This window comes from Eucyclogobius newberryi, unplaced genomic scaffold (assembly GCF_026437365.1).
Source record: "Eucyclogobius newberryi isolate DKJ021-1_F unplaced genomic scaffold, fEucNew1.0.hap1 SCAF_10, whole genome shotgun sequence".
Lineage (NCBI taxonomy): Eukaryota > Metazoa > Chordata > Actinopteri > Gobiiformes > Gobiidae > Eucyclogobius > Eucyclogobius newberryi.
In genome coordinates, this window is record NW_027315724.1 from 29,203,731 (window position 1) to 29,224,859 (window position 21,129).

General features: G+C 39.4%; 1 protein-coding gene across 5 annotated transcripts in view; it reads right to left on the reverse strand.

Annotated features, from left to right (window-relative positions):
• Positions 1-21,129, reverse strand: part of LOC140367364 (galactosylgalactosylxylosylprotein 3-beta-glucuronosyltransferase 1) — an 80,483-nt gene that overhangs the window by 39,019 nt on the left and 20,335 nt on the right. The window lies entirely within an intron of this gene.

A 21,129-nucleotide genomic window follows, 5' to 3' on the forward strand; every position in this document is an offset into this window, starting at 1 on the left:
AAAATAAATAGATCATCATTAAGGTATCATAATATGGACCACGTTTCATTTTTTGAGTGTCCTTATTGAATCAAAGCAATGGTCTTGCAGCCCCTACATCCATTAAATGTTTTGGCAAAATAGTTACACAAGTATCTGCATTTGATCCATCATTCAGTGCGACGAAGACAATAAATATCAGGGGCAGTTTGGTCAGGACCACTTTGCTGGAAACCTGCATGTTTTAGGTTAATGGAGGGAGGAACCGGAGCTCGTACCATGTCACTAGAACAGAAAACCTTAACACAACGCAACCTTTTAAACAAGCTCTTTGTAAATAATAATAACAATAATTCAACACATCAGTAAGAGACTTAAATGTACATAGCACTTCAAATGTATATATAACATAAGAAGATGAGAAGAAATAATCCCAAGTGAATCTGAGCGCTCCTTTATCCGGTAAACACTACTTCAAAGCTTTATACAGAATTGAAAGTGTGTATATAACTAAATTGCAGCTCGCAGTGTTGTGATATACAGGACACGCTTCATACTGTATGCATATTCTCCTGAGAGATGTTTCAAAGTGTCCATTTGAAAGAAGTGGGACAATCACAACAGCTGCAGTGAGTCACTCCGACGCACACTCCTCTGCTCCTCGCTCTATTATTAATGCCATTTCCTCCCCAGCAGTAGTGCCACGGTGCTGGGCGCAGACTCGGTGCCTGTGGGTAGAGCAGCGGGTGCACGGACGACTTGCTGATGCCAGGGTTAAGGGAAAATACAGACGACAAGGGTTGGGGATATTAGCAGATTATAGTGACAAGCTGCAATGCAGGTCGCAAGGTGTGTTACAGCATTAATCTAAATTCAATAGGGCTGTCACCAGAGCAGAAAGTAATTATCTCATAACCGTAGGGAATGTGGTGTTGATTTGACACCAACCCAGGCCCTGGACATACAATTGATCAGGTGCAACTTGATCATGAGAATACAGGCTTTACATTTGCCATGATTTTAACGTAAAAAGATGACTGCTGCCTAATTAAGGCAAGATGGAAGGCAAAATGTTTTGATCTGCATAGTTACAACAACAAATGGTGTATTTGAGTATCCAGATAATGATATCCAGATGATATTAGGTCAATCCAACAGAAATGTGTTGTTGTAACATGTTGAGGTGTGATTGTCAAACACATTTAATGTTTGGAAAATGTATCATAAAGTCAAAATATGTTAAAATACTATTGATAACACACTTTACAGAAAGTTACAACATAACTTTTTTATTTTTTTTATTTTTAATCAGTTCTTTAGATGTATTGCTCCACCGTATAGGGTAAAAACATCTACTCAACTTCATATTTTATATTTTACTTAGAATGTACATATCAAGCCGTCTCTGTATAAAGTGTTCAATGTTTGTTGTTTGTGTTGCACCAGGACAAGTTCTATGTTTGTGAATGGCAAATGGCAATAAAAACCCTTTCTGTCTGATTCTGATTCTGATTCTGATTCTGATTCTGATTCTGATACATGATATTGATCTTCAGATGTATTAATGTCATGAAAAACATTTGAATTGTTGTTGATTTTACATACTTGTCACAGCAAAAGTGATTTTTTTAGGGATGCGAGACCAAAAAAATGAAATATATACTTTTTTTTCAGTGCCAGTAAAGGGCACATAGTTGTCTTGAGGTCACTTTACTTCTGAAAAATGCTTTAAAGGTGATGAGGAGCAGCTTAAGGCCACTGATCTCACACTGTGCCGGAGCTCAGCTGGTTTCTGCGCCTTGGAGATGAAACTCGGCATCAGCCCAAAATGTGTCTTTTGTGCTTCTGGATACAAGAATATACAACAACTGTGTGTGGAGATAACAGCGAGGGATGTTGGTGATTCAAGAGAATAGTTTTAAAAGCTCTGAAAGATTAAACTATTATAACATGCTTGTTAAATGCAGATGAAAAAAGCACCCACTATTTTTTATTGAACTATTAATTCTAACTTTATGATTATCTATGGCTTCATAAAGAGTCACAAAACACTGAGGGCTGTGAGTCGGGGTGAGTGATACTGTGATATTGTGATAGGAATGTGCCTTTAAACGTCTTGGTTGTGGTTCAAGTTGTGGTTCAAGTATCGCACAAAACGAAATATTACTTTATAGCCTTGTTTGGGAAATTACACTATTTCATTCTCTTTTTATGGTCATTTAAAAACAGTTGTATTTATTGAATAGAAACTCTAATCCAACCACTGTTATTTCTACTATTCACATATTCCGAACCTCCTCATTATTCCCCCTGATGAGTTTATAAGTGATTTTCACATCTCTAAGTTTTAGCATACTAACAGCATACTTCCTGATATCATGAGAATAACACTTTTAATAAGTAGATTCAGAACGTGCTTTGTGGTCTCATTTTCAATCAAATAGCTGCTTTAACGCTATATCTGTACTGGAGCAAGACAAATTGTGCTCAACTAAATGGGAAGAAATCTGGTACAGGCTCATTAATTAACAAATGCAATTACTACAATCGCTGCAATTACCTCCAAATGTAATAACTGCTCAAATGTTTGTCAGTAACAGTGTACATCAAATCACCCATATTACTGTACCTAAGCTTGCAGTTTTCAGCCATCACTCTTGTTGTCCTCTCTCCTGGTTAGAAGTGCAGGGAGTGCGGCTGTTAAGTACCGTGCAGTTGTGTCTGTAAGCGGTGTTGTTTGCGTGCAGTTGTGTCTGTAAGCGGTGTTGTTTGCGTGCAGTTGTGTCTGTAAGCGGTGTTGTTTGCGTGCAGTTGTGTCTGTAAGCGGTGTTGTTTGCGTGCAGTTGTGTCTGTAAGCGGTGTTGTTTGCGTGCAGTTGTGTCTGTAAGCGGTGTTGTTTGCGTGCAGTTGTGTCTGTAAGCGGTGTTGTTTGCGTGCAGTTGTGTCTGTAAGCGGTGTTGTTTGCGTGCAGTTGTGTCTGTAAGCGGTGTTGTTTGCGTGCAGTTGTGTCTGTAAGCGGTGTTGTTTGCGTGCAGTTGTGTCTGTAAGCGGTGTTGTTTGCGTGCAGTTGTGTCTGTAAGCGGTGTTGTTTGCGTGCAGTTGTGTCTGTAAGCGGTGTTGTTTGCGTGCAGTTGTGTCTGTAAGCGGTGTTGTTTGCGTGCAGTTGTGTCTGTAAGCGGTGTTGTTTGCGTGCAGTTGTGTCTGTAAGCGGTGTTGTTTGCGTGCAGTTGTGTCTGTAAGCGGTGTTGTTTGCGTGCAGTTGTGTCTGTAAGCGGTGTTGTTTGCGTGCAGTTGTGTCTGTAAGCGGTGTTGTTTGCGTGCAGTTGTGTCTGTAAGCGGTGTTGTTTGCGTGCAGTTGTGTCTGTAAGCGGTGTTGTTTGCGTGCAGTTGTGTCTGTAAGCGGTGTTGTTTGCGTGCAGTTGTCTGTAAGCGGTGTTGTTTGCGTGCAGTTGTGTCTGTAAGCGGTGTTGTTTGCGTGCAGTTGTGTCTGTAAGCGGTGTTGTTTGCGTGCAGTTGTGTCTGTAAGCGGTGTTGTTTGCGTGCAGTTGTGTCTGTAAGCGGTGTTGTTTGCGTGCAGTTGTGTCTGTAAGCGGTGTTGTTTGCGTGCAGTTGTGTCTGTAAGCGGTGTTGTTTGCGTGCAGTTGTGTCTGTAAGCGGTGTTGTTTGCGTGCAGTTGTGTCTGTAAGCGGTGTTGTTTGCGTGCAGTTGTGTCTGTAAGCGGTGTTGTTTGCGTGCAGTTGTGTCTGTAAGCGGTGTTGTTTGCGTGCAGTTGTGTCTGTAAGCGGTGTGGTTTGCGTGCAGTTGTGTCTGTAAGCGGTGTTGTTTGCGTGCAGTTGTGTCTGTAAGCGGTGTTGTTTGCGTGCAGTTGTGTCTGTAAGCGGTGTTGTTTGCGTGCAGTTGTGTCTGTAAGCGGTGTTGTTTGCGTGCAGTTGTGTCTGTAAGCGGTGTTGTTTGCGGGCAGTTGTGTCTGTAAGCGGTGTTGTTTGCGTGCAGTTGTGTCTGTAAGCGGTGTTGTTTGCGTGCAGTTGTGTCTGTAAGCGGTGTTGTTTGCGTGCAGTTGTGTCTGTAAGCGGTGTTGTTTGCGTGCAGTTGTGTCTGTGTTGTGAGCTGACCACTGTGGGCCGTCAGTCTGCTGACACTGACCGATGGGCCTCAGAACACAGCACAGCCCTTTCTTAAAAATCCATCTGTGCGTGAGAGAGTGGAGGGAGAGGGGGTTATAATTGGGGGCAAAAGGTATTTTAAATTGACTAATATGATTTAAGTATACTTCAAATTGCAGGGCTATTTATTTGTACGTATGACTCATCCACATGGGTTGAAACTATCTACAGGAAAAAGAATAGACATCCTCACTAATCAATGAGGCAATGATTTGGCCTGCAGGACATCCACATCCACAAAAGGCATTTTTATTTTAAAATGAGAACTTTGAGTACCGCACTGCAGCATGTTCACTGTAGTGCTCCAGGGACAAACAACACATTTAAATTTGGACAAAACAAGAACTAAACATGGACAAGGCCAAAACCAAGTCTAAATCCCAAACAGTCTGGGCTAAAAATGGGACCAAACAAGGACAATCGTGAACACACAATATGTTTGACTTTTTTCTTCAAACTTTAGGTTTACTTTAAAAGACTGTATAAAGTATATATTACAACAAAACAAATCATTCCATTATTGTACCTATAGCTCCAGCTCAACAATTCAAACTTGTATTCCACTGGATGAATGTATAGGTAACACAAGATATTTCACCTGGACATGTTATATGTTATATCACATGGTTTCATAGCTAAGACTCATTCATTGACGTATTACTGTGCCAAGATTTCACACAGTTCCATCTTTGCAGTTTGACATGCTGTGGTGCAGCTGAATGCAGCTCCAGAGTGACGCTTTTGTGCGCTCTGACCATTCATGGCTCTGACTGAGGCAGCGCTGGATTTAAATACTCTGAACTCATCTATTAAATCAAGGGTAAAAGTTAACTCAAGCACAGATCACAACAGTGACCACATAGGACTTATCTTTGATCAAAGTGCCAGTGTGGAGAAGAGAGAAGATTCTCATCAGCTAAAGTTAGCACACACGCTGCTGCTACTGCAACAAAAGTAGAATTTTATTCACTATGGATCGTTTGAAGTCAGGATTTAAACAAATCTTATTTGTGAAGAGTTGTAATCTGAGGTGGCCTGTCTGAACAGTGAGTATAGTAAATGTGTCAATATTGATGCTTAATTTCTTTCATTCACTTGAAGTGTTACCACAACATTTTAAACATTGCCTATTCTCTCATTGACTCTAAAGTGATTATGGTTTTCCTGTAGTTACTGGACTGACATTGACATGTAAATGTGCAATGAAAGAGGTGTTAATGGTCGGAGTTTACTCATACTAATTACAGCGATGCACAAGCATTAATCAGGCTCACCGCAGGCTCGTAAATTCCTTCTATCAAAAAGCCTTCAGCCTTTAAAATGAACCATTAAGAGGCAAAATAACAATACATGTCAACTCAATAAACCTAATTTAAAATGAATAAAGCCTGACAAACTTTTTATAATCAGCTGCCAATAAACTATTTATTTTGCTAAATGCTAAATATTTCTGCAGTTATCCGCTATTTGCACCTTCCTTATACATCGGCCTCGCATCGGGCCCAAAAAAATCCATATTGGTCGGACCCTACTTGTAATTTTTAATTCATGCTGTATATAGTCCATACATTCACATATTGAGCGCCTGAGGGGAAAAGTGTTTTCAGCCTTTACCTGGAGATCCACAGGGACCAGTGTGAAACCAGCATCAGAATAAGGCACATAGTAAATACATACAGAGTGGATGTATAATGGAATAGTAACAACACGGTGTGGAGTGCGCCTTCAATGCCCAAGGCGTGTTTGGCAGCTACAGTATCACAGGAAGAAGAGGATTCCTACTGTCTGCAGTATTCAAGGGATTATTGCTATAATATAAGATATAGAGGTTATACAAATGTAAGTGTGGCATTTATAACAGGCTGGGCAATACAAATGCTGTGGGTTTTTCCAACTAGAGGATATAATTTGACTCTTCCCCAAATGCATTCTGTCTTTTTACTGTCTGCATGTTTACATCATACCATTGGTGAAAGGAGACAAACTGAATATTCCACTTTACCATTCTACTCTTTTCGTCTTGTCTTCTTCTGGGTTTGCATTATTTTACAATGAAAAAAGCTATAACAATACTGCAGGTTATATTTGCTTTCTGCACTAACCGTAAGGCTGACAATTGCTTCATGCAAATATCTTTTATAGCATACTGCTGTTGTGTCCTTAGGCTGGACATTTCACTTCCAGCACCAAGTAGAGTGCTAGCACTCTACTTGGTACATACAAACATGCAATTACTGTCAAACATGCAATTACTGTCAAGTTTGTTGGTTTACTGTTGTGCACAAATTATTCCATGTAGATGTCAAATCCTTATGCAAATGAATGCATGCATTACAGAGATGACCATAAACAGTGACCTCTAGACAAAGTACAAACATGTAGGACAAAATGCCACTGGAGGTCAAATAAAAAGGCTGCACAATTTGGCATAATATTTATTTGGAATTTCTCCCATAAGCGGTTTGAGTTGTGATAATGGGATTTTGCTCAAAGTTCACATATTACATAAGCGTCAGGGGGATTTGGGAAAAATACTGAATAGGTCTAAGAACTGACAAATGAATATGTGTATTTCACAACATGCGTGTACAGGGTTAGCAGCAGTAAAATGACTGCATGTTTTGTTGTTTGTGAAGGAAATGACGGTATTTCATTCAAATTACAGATTGCGGATATAAATACATTAAAGAAAAGTCTCCAAACCTTCAAATGTCCTGAGCAGAGGCGGTTCATGAAAGAGAGGAGATGAAAGAGTTTGTGACCTTTTTCTTTGTGCGCGACATCTGTCATTTATATTCAGAGAGTCACGAAGAGATTCTACAAAGCCCCGAGTGCGACCCCATGATTAATTCAGCCGTGTCGCTTTGAGAATAAATGCTTCTTTATTCTTGTCTAAGTGGTCAATATTAATAATGCACACTTGGGTATAACTTCAGCATCCATCTTGGCAAAGTTCAACACGCTCATCATCACGGCCTTTCTTGTCTTTCTTTCCTTCATCCTTTGTCTGCCCGCGTCCTTTCCTGAGCTCTGGCTATGGATAGATGTGGTCTATCAGCAGAAATTGGAGGAGCTTAGGTGGTTGGGTTTCTCTTGGAGGGCGACAGTGTGATCAACGCCAAAGTCAGGGGAGGTAGGGTGCAGGCTGTTCTGGCCGCTTAGAGGCAAGACCCACTCACAGAAACGCAAAAGGAGGGAGTAGGTATTTAAATCTATCTAGAGCTGGGCAGATTACAAAGATATGAGTGTTATAAATGTAACATTTGAATATCATGTAATTTTCAATAAAAATGCTCTAATAAGAGCAAATAAAAATGATAATAATACATAAATGATGTAGCCTCCCAAAAAGGGTATAATGCATGCGCATCAAAACAAAAAGCAGCATTGACGCGACCGCCACGTGAAGTGAACAGACCAGTTACGTGAGTTTTATGATAAGGTCGGTGAGGATGAGAACAATCTAACATTTATGTGCAAACTTTGCCCAGCAAGTTTTCCCTCATGTTTTTGAGAATATACTGTGGGGCTGAAAGCTGCTGCTGCTGCTAGTGTGGACTGAATGGATAACAACAAATGGGGGAAGTCTGTCCCTTCAATGTGAATGTAAATCCTGAATGTGTAAGGATTCAAAATTGGATATGAAGATGAAATCTGACACATTCAGCATTAAATTAATAAAATAATTGCTGCCTGTGGTTGTATTTGGGCTGTGGAAATAATTTAGAACAATTATTGCATAATATTGAAAAAAATAACTGAACTAGTTCATTTTTTGGAGCTGTGAACTTAGTTCAAAATGTTGAATTATGAACTGAACTAGTTCATGTAGAAAGTGAAATTTCCCAACACTGACGATACCGCAGTCAGCCCCTAGTTCCTAGCTCTAACAACCCATTTGGCACATTGTTAATATTCACATGCAGGGGCGGGGGCGGACCACCAAAGCCCCGTCAATCCTTCCTCTGCTTATGGCTCATACTCCCGGAGTTGTAATAGGTAAAATACTGTGGAGCAGTCGGATATACAGGTATGAACAATTTGGTATATTCAGGCATATATTGAAAAAAATAACTTAAACATCTTGGATGAATAACAAACAGTATAAAGTATAAAGTAATTTGTTTTAAGCCAAAATATCTTTCTCTATCTTTCTCCTCTCTTGGCATCTTTAAAGTCACTATATTGGTTGCTTATGTTACGTGAGTATAAAGAGAAAATTTAACTCATTACAGCCATGAGTGACAATCTTCACGCATGGAGGTCACTGGTGAGCCTCTCCATCTCAAACACATCCAGTTAACTCATAATTATCCACTTAGTCCATTATCTACTGGGGGACAAGCACACTGGATTTAATGTCGGGCTTCTATTATATTCATATTAAAGGATAAGAGAAATGTCACCGGCGCAATAACGGAGATGTGATGCAATTATGCGCAGGGTGATTTATGTGAAAGATTTTACAGCAATAATCTCCTGACACGCTCGTACATTCCTCGCAATATACAATTTAGTGCAAGTGATGGATGCAAAAGGGACTTCTCACTGACGCCATAATTTGCTCTTGTGACAATACGCAAGATGGTGCCAATGTCGTACAACGCTACCATCCAGACGTTTTCTCAGGGCGTAAATGCATGTCAGGAAACTCCAAATGTATATGATATTAAATAAGTCTTTAATGATAATGGAAATGTGCTCCAACTCTTCAAGAATTACATTGTGAGAATCAAGTCACGACATTTTGCATTAAACTATCAACTAAGTACGACTGGTATTTTTGTAATGTGGTTGTAAACAGAAAAATAATACACTTTATCTATATAGAACCATAAAAACGTCCTTAAAAGTCCTTAACCACACAATGCACGTAAGACAATGTAAAACTGAAAAAAACCCACACATTTAGAAAGAAACTGAAAAACTCAACATTAATACTTAAAAAGCCAGAGAGAAAAAGTGTGTTTCTAAAGAAGACTTAAATGCAAAAAAATACTCAATTTGTCACAAAGGTGCAAATTCCAGAATTTTGGCCCAGCAACAGAAAAATATCCTCTTTTTTTTCTTCTTTTTTGTTTGGAACAAGAAGTAAAGACTGGTGAGTCGACCTGAGAAAACGAGCAGGATGGTATTGTATCGTGTATACTGTGACCAAATAGTAATAGTAAGGAGTAAATTCAGTGATTTTTAAAGCATTTTTAAAGATGTGGTTGACAGTTTTGAACATCAACAACATTTTTGCTTGAATTTGACCTTCTGTTTCAGTGCCAGTGTAGTGCAATAATGACCTTTTACAACAAAGACAGAAACCTTGTCAAATCTAGAAGCTTTCAGTCTCCATATTTCAACCTTTATTTGCTTTAAGTACAATGGTATAATCATTGACGCTGACTACTAAAATAATCATTATAAAAAGCACTGACACATATTTAGTTATTGCATGTTTTTCCCCCTCATATCATGCATCCCTTTTTCAAGTGTTTTGTCTCAGGACCAGAAAACAGTAGTGAGCCTGACCATCAGTTGCCATGGCGATGTGCTGCAGCGGAGACAGTGTGGGGAAAAGCTGAGCGTAGGTTAAATCACAAGAAATCTATGCACCCAAGCTGCCTCACAGTTTTTTTTTTACTACAGGGCCAAACAAAAGATACTTGTACAACAATAAAGGTGATACTCACAGCTTTTCAGCTAAATAGATGATAAACTATAGCTTTTTACAAATATTTAAAATATACAAGACAACAGTCCACACACATGATACTAAATTATAACCCTTTGGAAAGACATGCACAAGTTTTGCATTTATGAATGTATCGTTTTCCCAACTTTTTTTTATTTTGACTATTTTGTGAACGCATAGTGCCGAATGTAAAAAATACACGTGACACATACACCTTCATTAATCATCCAACGGTCATTTTAAATCTGCAAATCGAGTCTTTAAAGGTCAAACTGGCTGCACTTTTAGGCTTATTCAATGTTTTGAACCCCAAAAGGACCTCTGGCCGGGACAAAGAACAGGAGAAGGTTGTAGCTTTCCAGGCAATCCCAGTTTTATTATTACCCATGTCCTCAATGCCCCTATTCACACATACGCTCATACAAACGCACACACGCACACGCGCACACGCACACACGCACGCACGCACACACACACACACACACACACACACACACACACACACACACACACACACACACACACACACACACACACACACACACACACACACACACACACACACACACACACACACAGCACTTCTGATACGGCATCTGTACAATACACTGATCCTTCTGGAGAATGTGGGCTGAAGCCAGGACCTGAATAACATCCACTGGCATAAGGTCCTGCTGGGCCGGTCCCAAGAGTATATAAATAGATAAAAGTTTAGTCATGCGCTCCTTTGAAAACAATACACCAGATCAAATGTGGTAATGAGAGAGCTTATTTGACTGATGCTCAGTTGAGATTTGTGCTTTTCAACAGGCAAGCCAAAAATATGAGTATGTAATGAAATATATACCATACCATGAAATAGATCTGCAACAGCAGGTATATTTGTACTTTGAGATTGTTTAGTAACAGTTTAACCAAATAAAGGTTGAAATATGGTGACTGAAGGCTCCTAGATAGAGACTGTGAAATAATGTTTGCCATTTTGGTTTAATAATACCCCTAATGTCTTTGTTATAAAAGGAATTTTGGCAGATGTTTTAGAGTCTGTAGAGTCTGTTCAACAAGTCAAGTCAAGTTTATTTATAAAGCATATTTAAAACAACCACAATGGACCAAAGTGCTGTACAAAAGCTATTAAAAATGCAATAAAAAACATACAAAGCATGCAACAACAAACTAAAATAAAAATGCAAACAAGTAGGTTTTCAACTAAGTCAGAGATTGGGCTGGTCTAATAAAATGCAATAGGCTCCTCCCATCTGGGGCCAGGACTCCCCTGAAAAAGAGATGCTACATCTCAGTAGGATTTCGCTGGTTAAATATAGGTAAATATATAATGTCCAGAGGGAGACTTTTCCAGAGTCTAGGACCTGCTACTGCAAAAGCTCAGTCGCCTCTGGTTTTTAACTGTGACCGCAAAACCTCAGCTGATCTCAATGCTGTACTAAAACATGGACAGAGCAAAGCTATGAGCCCATTTAAACATTTGAAAACCATCAACAATATCTGAAAATGAGCCAGTGCAAAGAGGCTATTGTATGATTACGACTAACCCCAGTACAACAATTGTCATGATAATTCCGCTTAATAGTTGCAGGACTACCTAAAACCATCACATCTCAAATACAGTATGAGTGAAGTTACATCGTCTTATTAACGAGGATGCATTAAGAACCAAGTGAAGATTTTGTCACTAAAGTCGAAAGTTAGAAGCAAGAAAAAATATTTTAGACAATTGGAAGTAAACATTGAGCATAGGAGAACTGTAAGCAAAAAGTTACAGCTCAAAATATTTAGAAAAAAAGAGATACAGAGTGTGTTCTCTGCATCTGACCAAACGCACAAGAACGCACACAAAAGCACCGCAAAAGTCGACATGCACATGAAAGCAGCATTTAAGCAGCAACAGGAGGTGCACAGAGTGGTGTATGTGAACATACATACAAATCCAACAAGGGACAGATATTATAGCTGGTTGTCATAAAAAGGTGGCGCACACCAATGATACCAGCCTGATACAAGGCAGATTAAACGCTCTGCAGTCAGCTCTGTATCTCGGTGACAGATACGACAGGGCCATGCTGATATTTCCAGTGCTATTACTTGAACAGCAAGCACAACATATCACTAGATTCCCTTCGTCTTTACAGCTGTCACTCCGAGGAACACTTCTGACTGAATTTCAAACGAATCTCGGTGATACGGGAGTACGGAGGTGTCATTTTGACTCCGGCCAGCAGCAGAAGCTTACCTCTGCCTGCTCCTGTTAAGTCTAATACGATCCATGGAGAGAAGACAGGTTTGACAGTTGTCGTGTTTTTATATGGTAATCCTGCTCATTCGTTTTGTAACAACGTTAGACTCAAATATTTCTTTTTTTTAAACTATAGTGCTTAGATTGACATGTACGGTAATACAAAAAAAATCAATGTCTACAGTGACTTATGAAGCATTTATATACATTAAGTATTTGACAAACTCAGAGCCAATATTTGTACAATTTGTAAATCTACAGATGGATTTTGTTGAAACATAAGCCTATCTAAAGCACATTATTTAATTTCCGCGAGTTGATTTTTAAAGAAAAGTTGTATGTAATTATGTTATCTATTGTAGGCTATGTGTAGGCTATTCACTATTCTTGATCTTATATACAGTTATCAATGCAAACGTATCCCTATAATAGTGCTTTTGATATTCCATCCGCTCATTTAGAAAGGGAGAGAGGGAGAACACGTCCAAATACAAAATGTCATGTTTCTTTCTTCGCTCTTGTCTTTATCGGACTGCGCCGCCACATGCAGCAGGAACACGAGTACAGCGGAATAGCTTGTGATGTTTCGTTTCTGAAAATAAAAACTACCGGCCCGTCGATGTGTTGCGCTGCGGCGAGCAAATAAAAACAAGCTGTCGTTTATCTATGCTTGCCAAAAGTGTGGTTATATATACGACAACTGGTTTTATTAGGAATTTAATTATTTATTAGGAAGCTTTCTGTCTGAATATCGCTATGCAAATTGGTTGTTTAGCGCACTCCGAGTTGTGCTTGTTCATGTAAACGTAAGGACTGTTATCAGTATATTAGCCATCTGACTTTTCCTAATGCGGTAAACCATACATGCGGTCTTCTGTGCCACGGGCCTGTAGCAAATGTCACTGGCGTCTAATCACGGCTCACATTATGTATGATTATGACCAACTACACAGCTGCCAATGACAATTAAAGTAGCCCGTGGCAGTGAGCGCAGTGAAGCAAACAGTGAGAAAACCCCCTTTACGTGCTCTGCCCCTTGACTCCGGTACAAGCTCCCACAAGCACTCTCCTTGACACCCCCAGAGGTAATACACCTTCTGCTGATGAGGTCCCTGCACCCGGGCCCCCGCCATTACTGCGGGAGCCGGGGGGATCTGAAGAGCTTCGGTGTCCATAAAACGAGAGGCTGAAGTCGTTTTAGTGGCGAGCTGGGGCATTATGGTGAGAAGAGCGTGGTGTCCTTGTGGGATGGCCGCTCGGTGATGGTGAGCGCGCACGTGTCTTAATAACCACACGCTTCATTACAGGCTGGGTAAAATATGGGGTGTAAATCATGAAGATTATGCAAAACTTCACATCCATTGTGCTGTTCATTCACGCGTCATCCTGTCAATGTCATGGTCAACATTGTAAACAAGAATGTGCAATGCCTATAGTGTGCAAACGGGCTGCCACACAAAAATATATAAAGAGTTCATTAGCAAAAACAAAACCAGCCATTAAAAAAAAAAAGTGAAGTTATGGTTTGTAGTTTTCTCTTTGCTTAGCAACGTTTTCAAAAGCAAAATGTATTTTAGTGTAATACAAATATTATTACATCCCAGTTGATAAAATCCAATCCACATAATTTTAATCAAAATGCAAGCAAAGTTTATTTATATAGCAAGTGTTACAGACAGATCACAAAGTGTGTCTCAACAAAAGATCAATTTAAACAAAATTAAAATAGATCTTCATGTAGAGACTGAAGCGTCAACTCAACGTAAAAAAACAACTTCATATCTCAGCAAGGCAAGCAGTTTGTAGCAACATAAACCAGTAACAGGAGCTTGCTTATTGAAAACCAGGCAAGCTATGCAGTAGGAGCGAGCCATATTGATATTCATCATCCTCTTGATAATCAGATGACATTTCAGCAGTGCATCGAAAATGTGCTAAAACATGTCTGTAAATGTGAACGCACAATAAATTACAGTCGCTTTGACAATAATGTCTGCAACTCAGGGGGCAAACTCTCAGCGCATATTAGCACAACCTTCCATTCATTTTCCAGTCTTAACTCTCACATAAAAACTACAACCCTTTTTTCAGTCCCTAAAACACAAATGATCAACTACTTAAACTCAGATTGCAATTGTAACACGCTCTTTGTATAGTCCAAAAACACACAATATGAAGACATTTCATAGTCAAATTGTAGAATGAGTAGGACGCACAACGTAAAGACTCCCGTAGTCAAAACCAGTCTGAACCAGGTTTGGATCTAGATACTGTGCTAAAAGGAATGGGGGAAAAAATCACTCAACACATTTATTTTATTTTCATCAGAAGCTTTTGCAACTTTTTAACGATTTTCTCAATCTAATCTTGCATATCTCCACAATTTTTTTCCCTCCCATTTACGTACATAGTTATGAATAGTACCGCAATCACGTCTGCTGCCCAGATTTATTAGCCAAAACTCAAATGTGTGAAAATGCATTTAGCAGGATATTTTCCCCCACTGAATCTCCTGACAAGTCTAATCTGAACATAGACAAATGACACGGCCTCCTCCTCCATCTGCAGAGCGAGGCCTGCACAGTCTGAGCTGCTGCGGTCACCACTTCACTTTCCATCAGTGGGTTCTGACCTGTACTTGTCTGCTCCTGTAGTATTCCCATTTCACCAATCACAGCGTGGGCCAATGGTGACAGGCCAGTGGTGTTATGGATCATGATGATTGGATGTAACTTCGCTGGTGAAGGGCATGTTTTCACTCCAGCAGAAAACACGGTGCAATCTGGAGACGCAGCAGTAGGAGGGACATGGATCAGGCAACGGCGCAATCATTGTTTGCGACGCGGAATGAAGCTGTTACAGAGCTAGTTCTGTCGTAGACTACACTAAAATACATGTTGGTCAATAAAAAATACTTTAAAACAAAACTTTGAAATAAACAAATGGGAAAAAAGTCACGCTTATGCTGCAGTGATAGTATTGGATATTCTCATTGCAGGCATTTTGCTTTGAATTCAGCGACATTCATGATATAATTTTGTTATTTGAGAAGGACATATTTAATTATGTGCCTTTATTTCATATGTACCACAAAACATAACTGAATGCTCATAAAAGCTTTTTTTGAAATACATTCTCGATCTACTTGCATACTCTTACTTATTATTTTACCTCAGATGATTGAACTTGACATTAAATCTTGAGACCTTGAAATCTTAGAGACCATTTTAGCCAGAAATGCTCTTCTAAAGCCCTTTACAAACATGCACGTCCCGTCGGACTTCAGCCGGCTCATTTATGGAGCGAGTAGTTGTTTGCACGGTCTCGACCACTTTTCCCACTCTGAGTTTTTGCTTCCAGGGCTCTAGTGGTAAGTGCGGGTCGGTCATTTGTTTGGACTGAGGTAGAGATTCTCTGGTGCTGATGGAGAGCGCTGTGCGTAAAGCTTGTGTACAAATACAAAATACAGAATTACTGCAGACTTTACTGACATGTATGTAATGAAAAGAGCAGGGGAAGAGCCGGGGACCCAGAAGTCACACATGTGTGCTGTTTGTTAAGACAACATTCCTATTCTCTTCTACAGTCTCGAAGGAAAACCAACCAAACCCAAGTAAAAATGACAATTGGTAAAACAACTGAAAATATATTGTTTTAATCTCATCTGTGCCATTTCAGTGCACTAAACCCACCGGTCCGGTCTTATAATGTGACTATTTCAACAATTTCCCTGGAAACGCTTTATGGGAAAAACAACTCCTGTTGCCTTTGTTCATTCCACTTAATTGCTGTAGTGTGTCAGCTCAGGCTACAGCATAAAATTACATTTGCAAAACAAGGCTTCCTACCATTAGACGCATTCTTATACTAATTGCAAGGAATTGGTGATATGGGCATTATAATGAAGGAAGGGAGATATATAAGCAGAATCCATTACAAGCAGATGATGGAAGTGGTCTGATTACTGACTATGTGGAAACCACTGCTTCCCTCATGTGATAAGGAGAGAATCTATGTGAAAACAGATATGGATATTTTTTCATTATCTATAAATACCAGGAGATACCAGAGATAATTGGTACTTCACAAGAATCCTTTCTAATTCCAAAGCCTTTGTTCTATTAAGGTCACATGCATGTTTAATGATTAAAGCAGTTCAGTAGTAGCAGTAGTAGTAGTATTATTAGCAGTAGTAGTAGTGGTAGTTTTCCATGGTTACATTTGGATATAAGACCTGTCATGCTGAGCATGTGTCATTGAAGATCCTGTGGATGCTCAGTGGAGCATAACATTAGAATCATATTATAAAATGTCTCCTGTGTGAGAGTGACATCGTTGTGGAGGGCAAATAGGGCATACAGGGCCATAGGGGGCATAAAGGACCAATGTTATGCTGAAAATTGCACTCACGTCTAAAAAATTTGTTTTTGTGTGTGAAATCAGTATTCAGGATCGACCACTTTCCTTAATACTGAAACAAGTTATACATTTTAGTATTGTTTCAACATTAATATATACCTCACAGTACAACTACCACTAGATACTGCATATTTCTCTCTGTGGGTTTTTAATCATGACTGGAGTTTAAAAAGGAAAATTTACAAAAAACATAGAAAGCAAAGGAATAAAAAAAAAACCTCCAGCTCTGTCAACAAAACTTGCATCCAAGGCAGTGTATGAGCTGTGATCATTTTGCATCCAAAGCAGTCAGTAAAATCAATAACATGTGCAAATATCAAACCAAACACGATTTGTGAGGCTCTCTTCACAGGGCTAATGAGGGAATGAAGAGAATCAAAGCGTTAGGGAAAATCAAAAGTAGTCCGGCAAGTGGTGAAGCCAACAGTGATAAGAAGTTTAAGGCTTTATGATCTCCTCTGCATTTGGGGAACGGACATATTAAGCTCCAAAGTCACAGTCAAAGTCAGCTCATAATTAAACCAGTACAAAGTGTGATTGAGTGTGACCACAGAGACCCTGTTCTGTTACTTGAGTGAGGAGTGGGCTCTACTGTCCTGCTAATCTGGGTGATTCTTCCCTTTTTTTAACCTCTTTGTTGGATTCATAACACTATTGATTTTAAGCTATAATGATGTTGAAAAGACAAGAAAAACACATTTGTCATAGCGCCAGGTTCTCCTTGACAATATGCAGTGGCGATCAATTGACAGGTTAGATATAAAGTATTTGAAATTACAGAGCAAGAAATAAAGTATCTACAACAAGTAAGAGCCATAAAGATTCCTATTGCGCTACTGCACTTTTTACTGTTTCACAGCACTGTACATTTGGCCGGAAGTGTGATATTTTCTCATCAGGAGTCCTGTTAATAATAACAGCTAAAATTGTGTAGTTTATCTGTATAACCATTGCATATGCTAAGCACAGGGTGTAATAGTCCGTCCGGCGTCAAAATGTACAATATATAATGATGAAAAGCAGGTGTAGTTGACCAAGAAATGTGGCCCTATTTTACATTTGTATTTAAGACGGGATTATTATTTGGCTTCATAACTCAATACACAGATTATTGTGTAATAGTAAGAATTATGCAATTTAAAGGCAACCGTTTTCAGAGGGCTTTAGCTAAGATGGGGACGTTAATGCGTGTCTTCGGCTCTCAAACTGGCATTCTCCTCCCATTTCAAAAGACTTCTAACAATATGCATTGCTTCAAATAGAATCACTCCTCTCCCTGCTGCCTGGCACCGAATGTAAAATGTAATTCTGTGACACAAGTCTCCACAGCCTCTTTCAGCATCTGTCTCTCTCCGCACACTTTTAAGTACCAATTTGGGCCCTTTTTGAACCTGACTTAAAGTGCAAAGAGCGATTTGTCATGCAAGTCATTCTTCAAGACAAAAGTTCAAAGGTGTTTTATGAAGTATGGGATAATGCTACGCCCGGGGAGAACAGAGGAAGATCAAATACAAGAGGTGTCTGTCCTCTTGGACTAAATCCTGCCTTCCTCCAGAGTGGCTCTGGCCTGTGCACCCCCCAGCACGGGACTCCAGTCCTCATTTGTCACCGGGCCACCAGCCCAAGAGGTTGTCTGTGTGTGATGAATGAAGCCAGAGACTGTGTCCTTACTCTGCCATCCATCACCTGCTCTGAAGTACAGCATTAGAGACCCGTGCAGCCGACAGCTGCGCACCCTTACAGCCTGATACACTGTTTAAATGGGACAAACATTCTGCAAAACTTTGTCATTCATTTAAATGCCTTTAGTCATGCTGCTATCTCGGTGCTAAAAAAATCCACTACTATTTACCCTTTATCTTAAATCTTTTTGGATGCTCAAAGCTACTTTATAACTCCTCAGTCACAATCAGTGGTGATAAACTACTGCAGGATAGATGGATGCAAAACTGACAGTGACCACTCAATCACACACTCATCATACAAGCAGATGTGGCTTGTGTTGCCCAAGGACACAAAGACAGTAGTATACAATACTGGAAACGAAAAGAGCTACAACCATTTCCTTCCATACTATCAACTAATGTAGTATGTGATGTTATGATGTCAAAACACAGTGTTGGAGTTTATCTGTGCCGCCCTCAGCCCTGCAGCAGCTCTAAACGTTGTCAGGTGTTGAGTGGAGCCGATTTTCCCAAGGTTACATCTCCTGAAAATGACTGCCAGTGCAACACATGTTTTCAGATGTAAAATTTAGAAAGCTGTCATCTTCTGGCCTTGAATATCAACTTTGTGACAGTGCAGACTTCGTACTGAAGTTATAGGGGCCGTCAAAACCCGAGGCCCGAGCTTAGCTGGGCCTCGGGGGTTTTGGCTCTTTTATGTGCAAGGCAAACGTCAACACGGGCGCAATAAAACATTTAATGTATAAATTCTTCATAACCAAGCACATTTCATTGAACTATGTTACTGAAACCTCTAAATTATTAACTGCAAACTGGTCTTTTCTTGTTCAGGTGGAATTATGTTTCGTTTAAGTTTGTTTGCAGTTACGGTTTAATGCAGATCAAGTCTCAAAAAGCCATTAGAATTAATATGCAATAATCTTATGGAAATCCCTTTGTGATACGTGCGATTGTTTTCAATGTCCTTGTCACTGCCCAAACTTCTGAAGCTTTGATGACACTTCATTTTCAGCAGGAGATTTTACTAAATTAAATGAAACTCAAAAGGGACACACAGATTTTTTTTCTCCTTCACAGACAGACGGCAAAGGCATCTTAATTTTTGATCTGAAGTGAAACTATAAACCGAGATATGTCCGTCACGGTGGCAGGAAATTGAATTAACGTTTGACACTAAAGAAGGTTTACCGGGAGATAAGGCTGTTTTACAATCGCTCCTCTTCTGCCTCTAATCTTTATTCCCTCCAAGTGTGGGAGCATTTCTTCTGTTTCATTCTTTCTTTGAATCTCTCAAAGTTAAGCTAAGTAGTTAGTTTATTAGGCTTGCTCGAGTCAAGGGCACAAGTTATTTACTCTAACCTCGCAACATGAAAGTCTAATACAGGGAGTAACTGCAGTGGATCAATGTGATACGTCAATCAGGCATGACATTGTGACCACTAATAAGACAAAGGAAAAAACAGATTATCTCTTGTTTATGACACTTGTGATTGGAATAACCATGGGAAATTACATTGTTTAAGCAGAATAACCAAGGGCAATAAAGATTGAAATTGCCAAAAACTTTATTTATTTTATTAATAAGATGAGGCAGGATTTAACCCATAATTTGTAGTTATGTTATGTAAAGATAATACAAGCCTTCTTTCAGGTTTGTATGGTCTGATTTGGACAATTAATTCTTACCAATAGATCCACCAATGTACAGTCCAGCGTTAACTCAGAGTCAAAGTAAAAACTATAACTACTCAATTATGTAACTAGGCCATTTGTTGTGTTGTGGATTAATCATTAAATCGATGGGTCAACCAACCTTTTTATTAGGAAAATAATATGTTTTTTGGGAGATAAAGACTTCATTATTATGGGAAAAGGCATGGATTTAGGGAGCTGGAGCGTATAGTAAATCAAATCATAAATTTAAGCCTCACTAACTTTTCACCCAAAAATATACTAAAATAAAAGAATGTCCACAAAATTAACTCTCATGCCTGGAAAAAGCCTCCTCTTGCTTGTTGCCATGGAAATGCTGTCCATTTAGTTATAAATGGTTATATTATTTTCCCCATGTGGGACAATAAAGGAATATCTTATAATATTCCATAGTATGTTGTATGTGTCTGTTCAGAAGTATGGTTTTAACTTTATATTTCCACCTCCAGAAAGTTACACGGTGTCACTTTAATATCCATTTCAACACCTAAACACACGGTTTACTAATACTCCTCTATAAGATAAGATAAGATAATCCTTTATTGTCCCACATGGGGAAATTTCATTGGTGCAACGCAGGAAGATACAGAGGTAGATACAGAAGAACAGATCACTTATAGGAAGTCTATATGTAGTTTTGAGAGCTTGTGACCCTTTTAGTCGACTAGTCAATGCACAGGTTATGCATTTAGTCGACCCAGCATTTGTTTAGTCAACTAGAGCCTTATATATAACTTTGACAATGCATGGTGAAGTACCAAACATACTTCAGCAGTGCAAGGTGTTCAGATGAAGAGGTCAGTTGCGTATGTGAGTGTACTGAAAGTTCTCTCCCCGGTGATCTATAGAGCCAAGGATCTACGACTCTAATACAGAGGGCATTGTCAGGCGGTGTGTACTGACTCAAGTCGGCGCAGGAGAAATACTTTCTATTCAGGAATAAAGACGTCGTACTTCTCTTCACCTTGAGCTGTTTCCTTGGGCCAAACCATATCAGTTAACATCTATGACACTGTAATTTAAAAAAGACTTCAACCTCTGAAGGTGACGTGCTCTCTGCTCATTTTTTTGGAGCATGACAAATTCAATTAGGACTTATTTTCGTTTCAAGCTAACATATTCTGTCTCAATCAGATAAACCTTGTAGTTTCAAGTTTTCCCAATAAGTCTTAATTTAATTTCAGTTGCACAGAGCAGATCTGCAAAAGGCATCATGGGTTTTGTAACTTCCCA